Below are 8418 nucleotides of genomic sequence, written 5' to 3'. Positions count from 1 at the left end.
CCAAATGCATATAAATAAAATAACAACCTTAAAAAGAGAAGAAAAATAAATTTAAAACTTACCTAAAAAACTAGGAGAGGAAGTTGAAGAAATTTAAAAAAAACAAAAACAAAAAGGAAATTTTTACAGGTAGAAAAATATTAAACTATTTACAAAAATAGTAAAAAAAAAAAAAAGAAAAACACCGATAGACACTAATAGACTTCTATCAGCATTTATTAGTGATAAACTTCTATTAGCATCTATCAGTGATAAACTTCTATCAGCATCTATCAAAGAAGATTAAAATTTGGTATTTTGTATAAATAGTTTCCCTTATTTTTCTATATTTGAAAATCTCCAAACAAAAAATAATAATGTTTTGAAATATTAAAACCAAATGCATATAAATAAAATAACAAACTAAAAAGAAGAAGAAAAATAAATAAATAACTTACCTCACAAATTAGGAGAAGAAGTTGAAGAAGAAGCCAATAAGAAGAAACTAAAAGGCTAGTTTCATAAAAATAAACAAAAATAATAATAATAATAAATAAATGAAGTTGAATATTATGTAAATGACTTCTAGTGAGATTTAAATTTGGATCTAGAGGAGGCTAAAAGATAGAACTACCACTAATCTAGCTAATGGCATTAATATTATATTAGATTATATATATATATAAAGCATAAGTTGAGGGAAGTTGAGGGAAGTTGAGGGGGAGTTTACGTATACTAAATCCGTCGGTGTTTCTAACTAACCATTTTAAATTTGTTATATGGATTCAACATCTTAACATATAATATGTCAACATTAAAAAAATCTAAATTATAAAAAATGCTTTTAAATTTTGTACTTTGTGTTTGAAAATATTTCTGAAGTTTCAAATATTTTAAAAATACTCTTAAACTTTCAAAAAGTTCAAAAAATCTTTAATGTTATTTTGGATGGAAACTATTAGTAATTTGTTACAAAAATACCCATGAACTTTTCTAGGAAATATATCTAAACTTCAAAAAAAAAAAATCCTTACTAGTATATGAAAAGAAATCGCTATTGCCACCTTACAAAGCTTTCAAAGGGGTATAGATAAACCCTTATCATTATTTCACATACCATACAGTTTATTTTTATATAATATGGATAGTATATTTGGAATTGAAATGGTAAATAGGATAATTAACTTTCATTTGATTATGATGGTGAGAATGTGATGTAGTACAATAACCTTTTTCATAAGATCACAAAAATAATATGAAATGACCGAACATGTGGCCGTTTCCAAAAAAAATTCACAAAATATATGTTCTTTTTTATACTTATAATATTAGTGAAGGCCTCAAATAGAACATAATATAAGATAAGATCGGTCATTGAAAGAAATCCAACAAAAACAATGAATCAAATCATCATATCAAATTTTTGTAAAGTGACGTTCCAAATGTGTTTGACGATAAAAAAAAAAAAAAAAAAAAAAAAAAAAAAAAAATCTAAGGGAGAATCCAAATGGCAAAGATGAGGGAAGAGAGAAGAAAATGAAAATATCACTGGTTTTTAGGGTTAGTTTTGAGTGGGTAAAATATGTGGTTTTAATAACCCACCGTTTTTGTTTATGAGCTTAACAAACATGAGTAAGAAATACCCATCCAACCCAGCAACTTATACCCATTTATCAAACACTCCCTTGTATTTGGTGCGTGATAAAAGTAGAGAGTTGAGTTGATAATTATTGTCTTTGTTGTGCAGAGTTGAGTTGAGAGTTGGGGATCTGATACAGTTTTTTGTGAATGAGATTAGTTCTATTTTTTTCTGTTTGTTTTTTATTTCATTCTTTTATTTTTTTAGTTTCATGTTTTGCTATTATTAATTAATTTTCAAATATACACGTATTTTCTCAAATCATTTATGACATAAACTGGACAATCTCAATTTTTTTTCTCAATTTGTAGAACATAATAGATTATTTTTCATATATTCTTTTCAAAAACTGTAATAATTATAATTCTCTTCAATCGGTAAAACATACCAACAAAATATATTTCATATTGCTGCTAAATTAATTGGTATATTGTATATTATATGTATATATATTGAAGGTAATTATCTCAATTACTAATTGGTATATTATATGTATATATATTGAATCATGCTAACTTAACTTTATTATTTCACATATCATACAGTTTATTTTTATATAATATGGATAGTATATTTGGAATTGAAATTGTACATAGGATAATTACTTTTCATTTGATTATGATGGTGAGAATGTGATGTAGTACAGTAATATTTTTCATAAGATCACAAAAATAATATGAACCGATCGAACATGTGGCCGTTTCAAAAAAAAAATTCACAAAATATATGTTCTTTTCAATACTTATAATATTTGTGTCATAATACAAACACAAAAATTTTTTACGACAAATTTTTTTTCGATACATAGAATCCAAAGGTTTGACGATAAAAAAAAATCAGATATGGATCCAAATGGCAAAGATGAGGGAAGAGAGAAAGAAATAAAAATACATTGATTTTTAGAGTTAGTTTTGAGAGGATAAAAAAAGGAGTTTTGAGTGGGTAAAAGAGAGGTTTTAATAACACATAGGTTTTCTTTATGGGTTTAACAAACATGGGTAATAAATACACATCCAACCCAATAACTCGTACCCATTTATCAAATACCTCCTAAGTGTTTATCTATACCCCATCACTTACCCCTTCCATTTCTTCTCTTTTCCCTACTTTAATCTAATGACCTAACATTTTTTTTTTTAAATTATTATGGTGCATGTATATTTGTTGTTTTAAAAAAAAAAAACAATTATCATAATGCTTGTGTGTTTGAATGTCAAGAAAAAAAAAACAAAAATGACTGATTTCAATCTATTAGAAAAAAAAAAAAAAAAACCCAAATTTAATATGAAAATAGCTAAAAGAACCCATTTGAAGCAAAATCATAAATAAATATAAAAATTGGAAGAAGAAAACAAATGTTAAAAACCAAGAATCCGACCCTAATAAACCAAACTGAATAAAAACTAATTTATTGGTTTTGTTCTTTACCGGACATAAGCTGGGATCCATTATTTATAAAGCCAAACAACCGTTTGAGTTGATTCTTTGTTTTGGCCCTAAAATCGAAAAAATCAGACTAATTTTTACCCCTTGTTGTACTTTTGTAGTTGAGTGTGTTAATACATTATTTGAGTTGAACACAAAAAAAGAGAGACACGTCGAGATTTAGATCTCAATTTTGAGGACAACTAGTAGAAGAGAAAAGTAGAAAATATATGCATTGCCATTATAGTGACGAAGACTTTGTTGATCCTTTTTGCAATTCAAATTACTCTATTTATTGTGATTAGTTCAAAAGATTCACCATGGTCGAAGATGATATTCCTTTTGTCGGTCTTTAATATATCTAGCTATTGATCATTTTCCTGAGTTTCAAGGGAAGATTTTGATTTTGAAATTGGGCTAGTTGAAAAATGGGAAAACTAAATTATTAATATTAGGCCTGTAGTCTAAACCTTTTAGTTTTTTTTAAAAAAAATAAAACAAAAAAAGAAAAAAAAGAAAAAAGAAACAACAAGCACAACCCATGATTTAAAATAGGAAATGTAAAAAATGTATTAATATACCTGATACACTTGATATACACTTATACGTTTAATGTACCTGACACACTTTATATACCTGATACACTTGACACGTATTTGATACACACTTGATATATCTAATACATTTGATACACTTAATATACTTGATACCCTTTGATACACTTGAATTAAAATGATACATTTACCTCTGTCAACCGCCACACATCCGGTCAGGTGATCGTTAGTTGTCAATCGCCATTTTTCTCGCTCTCAATCTTTCTTTCCCTCAACATCTTTCTTTCACCAATTGCATACAATTTGTCATTGACTACTACTCCATCTCTTTGTCACTTACCTCCTTCGACCACCACACGTCCGGTCACCACTTCTCTTTCTATATCTTTCTTTCTTTCTCTATCAATTAATTGTTTAGGTATTTATTTAATAAAAAATAATTAGAAATTCAGATTTGATGTTTCGACATATTTGCAAAACATCAAATATGAGTAATACACCTACAAAATAACATACTTAAATTGTCATCCATTGTAATTTTCCTTTGAATTTTGTAAGATTTTGTGTTTTAACAGGAGGTTTTGGTTTATATTTAGCTCATAAGGAAATTGGTGTAAGGATTTGATGACCCAGAGAAAAATGAGAATATATATATGAAAAGAAAGAAGGTACTTATATAGTTGATTTATAATTGGTTATTTTCCAATGCAAGGATAACTTAAAATAATTGATCACTATACAAAGATTATAAACATTTTAATTTTTTTTAAAAGGAAGAATATTAAAGCAACTCTTAACTAAGGTATTTTTTAAATGAGGTATTAACAGTTTTCGTTCATAGTATTTTTTATCATTTTGACGTTGTGACATATTATTGAAATTTTTTAAAGTTCAAGTTTTTTAAACAAAGTACTACGGTTCCATCCAAAAACTAAATCTTTTGAATATTTTTTAACTTTTTAAAAAACGTTTGAGAATATTATAGAAACTTTTAGAAGATATTTGGAACATTATGTTTTATTAGAACTTGGTTGATTGGCTCCATATTTTTTTAAGGCTGCATGTGCTAATTTTTCCGTTGTGTCGTTGTCACAAATGTTGTCTTAACAACGGTCACCAAAGATGTTTTTTCCTCCTGTATATTTACTTTCCTTAATTGGAAATATTCTGCAGATTTATTTTTTGCCTGATATTTTCTTTGTTCATGGCTCAGCTTATTTTTTTTCGGAAAATGATTGTGTTTCCTTTCTTGGCTTCAGTTCTTAAAAGGAAAAAAATGACGTTCATTTAGACTGCCGCATTTGACTATTATCGGAGAGTATTTCTATTCTTGGTGGCCGAATTGTGCAACATCGTATTTTTTTCTTTACTCATTATATACCGCTGTGCAATCTTGTTGATTGAAATGTGTAAGACCTAGAAGATAATCTCTGTCTTATAGGGAGTCTAAGGCATTGTCATCGAGAAGTGATTCTCGGTTTTAGGGGGAGCCTAAGACTTCATTCTTGGAAGGAATTCTTAATCTTAGAGAGGATCTAAGATTCATCAGTGAAGGGAGTTAATATTGTTGAGAGAAGTGCCACACACTATTGAAAGCCGAAGTGTTCAACACTAATATTAACATACTTAGGGGGAGCCTAAGTTCTTTTGAGAGAGAGTCTCACATTTAAGGGGAGCCTAAGTGATCTATGAGTAGGGCTCTACATGAGTAATAAGTACTACGTTGTAATTGTTTGCCTCTTCATTATTAGTGGATTATCTTTTCTGAGCATACTGCCCCCTAAACGTAGGTGAATTTTCACCGAACTAAGTTACCAATTTCTAAATGTCTTTACTTGATTTCTTATTGTTCGTATTCTGTTGTTGCCGTGTTTGTCTATGCTTTCTGTTAAACATTCATGTTCTGAGTGACAAAACATCTTATAGCTTTTCCAAGTTTGTTATTATAGTCTATAGTTATTATAATATGTAGATTAATAATAATCTGTTGATTGAGGTGCAGACTATTAATCTGAGTTGAAAATAATACACATTTTATAACAAAGAGGTGAACCGATGATGAGTATAGAAAATAACAAACGCTATAATAAAAAGGAATTTGAAATTTAGTATAGTAATATTGTTATTGATCATAAGTTATTGATGGTTTGAAATACCAACTATTATAACAGGACTTCAAATATAACAGAGTAACCTATCCAACATTCCTTTCAAGTTGAAAGGGTAATTTCTATAATCTAGCCCTAAAAAAACTTATAATACCGCAGAATCAGTTCTCAATATGAATCCTTGGATGTATGTTGGCTTCAAGAGGCTTTTTCATGACGACGGTGAGCTCTTCCTTCTCCGACATATCAACTTCGTCTCCGTCCACGGCCTTCCATTCGAACCGCCAGACCAAATTAGCTATGAAATACTCTAAATGGAGAATCGCCACGCCCCATCCTGGACATATCCTCCTCCCTACGCCAAACGGCATCATCTTTATCTCCTTGCTCCCTGTTATATCAAACTCTGCTACTTCTTCTTCTTTCCCACCTTTCATGAACCTCTCGGGCTTAAACGCCGTCGGATCTTCCCACATTTCCGGATCCCATCCCATTTCGGCCACCATGAAATTTACAGTCCCATTCTTTGGTATCACATAATTTCCCAACTCTGTATCTTCTTTCACTGCATGTGGCAGCACGAAATGCGCTGGTGGGTGTCTTCTTAATCCTTCTAAAATCACAGCTTTCAAATATGGAAGCTTCCCCAAATCCTCTTCTTTCACCTCCTCTCTTGATTCATCTCCCAGTACTCTTTTCATCTCTGCAAAAAGCTTGTTTTGGATTTCTGGGCATTTCACTAAATTCGCCATTATCCATTGCAAGGCCGTGGATGTTGTGTCGGTGCCGGCGTTGAGGAATTCAGAGCATAAAGTGACCATTTCGTCATCGGTAAGCTTTCTCTTCTCGTCGGGCAGCTCCAATTCGAGCAGCGTATCAACATATGACAGCACGAACTCTTCTTCTCTTTCATCAGTTTGAGCTCGGTTTGCTCTGTTTTGATTAGCCTTCCTTCGAGCTTCAATCAAAGGAATTAGAACCTTCTCTTTGTTCCTTTTTAGTTGGAGAAGCGCCTCCCAGCGTTTCCGAAGCAAAATCTTTGTGAATTTAGGCCAGAAATTGAGAATGTTGAAACGCGGAAAACTCAATATAAGCTCTCGCTCCACGTTCTCGACTTCGTGGATCTGGGATTCCTCAAGCTTATCCCCAAAACACATCAACACCAACAAACAAAACATTGCGTACTGAAAATTGTCTATGACTGAAACAGGGTTCCCCGATTCAGACTGAGATTGAAGGCGATTAAGAAGAATATCCAAAACCCACTTGCGAGCTTGGCTGTAGGACCTGACACGGGAAGGATGGAGGATTTGGGAAGTGAGATTGCGACGTAGGAGGCGCCAGAGTGGGCCGTAAGAGGCAGAGCTAATATTGTGTTGGTTGGAGGTCATGACCTTGCCAACAGTTAACGCCGGTGGACGATCAGCAAATAGAGCACCGTTTTGGACGAGGATCTTGTGGGCAATTGAGCGGTCGGCGATGAAGACAGTGGATCTGGAGCCGATGCGGAGGGTGACGACGGGACCATATTTAGAGACGAAACTCCGGAGTAGAGACTCGATTTGGAGGGAGGATCTACGAAGCCATAGCAAATTGGTGAGGATGGGGATTGAAGGAGGGCCTGGTGGAAGCTTAGTGGAGCTTCGGAAATGGGTAAAAATGGAGGTGCAAAGAGAGCAAATGCAGAGGGAGATAAGGAAGATGAACCAGGTCTCCATTTTTTGTGTGGTTATTTTTGTTGAATCCAAACAGAAACGGAACACTGTTATATATCACAACACAAAAGTCTGTTTTTATATTATACTAACGCTACAATAGTCGGAGATATTTTTGAGGATGGTTTTTTTGGCGTGATTAGAAAAGTCATTTCTCAAATATTATTTTGAAGTAAATTACCAAAAATATCCTTGGATTTATCATTTATTTCAAAAGTATATTTGTTTGAAAACATAAGAGTGTGAATCTCTAGAAAGTACGAAAATTGAGACTACATAATTTTGAAATTTTATACTTCAAGATAATTTTGAAATACTTATTAAGGATTGTGGTTAATATTACATCTTTTGAAATAATTTGAGTATCTTTTAAACGAATGATAAAATTCAAGACTATTTTTTATAGTTTAGCGTATTATTTTTGGGCAAATTACCTTTTTTTTATAATAAAATTACGTTTTTTGGGGGCCATTGTATGAATAGGAAAAAAGATTAAAAAAAAAACTAAAAGTTGTAAATTTAGCAATAGTTTTTTGAAATTTGCAAATATAGCAATAAAATATCAGATATATTTTTTATTTTTTATTATTCCAATTTTACCCTATTTGGTGACATTCTTTATATATGATATATCAGTCGATCAATATACCTTATATTTAGTAAATTGGTCAATTATACAATTGATATACCAAATTTATCATTCACTTTTCAATTATTCATGGACCTAATTTTTTAAACCTTACTCATTTGTTTTAAAGTATTATTTTTTTATTACATTATCATCAACTTATAATGGTTCAATTCATTTTGTTGTAACCATTTTTAATGTGTGTTAATAAGCTATTGACACAATAATGTTATACTTGAAAATTGAATTTTGACCGAGTGGTTATCAACTATTGGTATACTGAACAAATTATTTAGAATGATATGTGCTTCATATTTGGTATATAAAAAATATAGTTGATATATGCTTTTATTCAACTTTAAATCTAGTA

At 30.8% G+C, this 8418-nt stretch overlaps 1 pseudogene across 1 annotated transcript; it reads right to left on the bottom strand.

The window, feature by feature from the left end:
* Window positions 1-5694: 5694 nt before the first annotated feature.
* LOC120089226 (cytochrome P450 89A2 pseudogene) lies at window positions 5695-7504 on the bottom strand (annotated as a pseudogene). Its single transcript, XR_016523839.1, has one exon. The product of XR_016523839.1 is annotated as a cytochrome P450 89A2 pseudogene (transcript).
* Window positions 7505-8418: the final 914 nt, after the last annotated feature.

Source organism: Benincasa hispida, chromosome 10, assembly GCF_027475165.1.
Source record: "Benincasa hispida cultivar pf3 chromosome 10, pf3_genome.v1.1, whole genome shotgun sequence".
In the NCBI taxonomy this organism is placed as follows: domain Eukaryota; kingdom Viridiplantae; phylum Streptophyta; class Magnoliopsida; order Cucurbitales; family Cucurbitaceae; genus Benincasa; species Benincasa hispida.
Note: the sequence above shows the minus strand (reverse complement) of the source record. Positions and strands in the feature narration are given on the sequence as shown.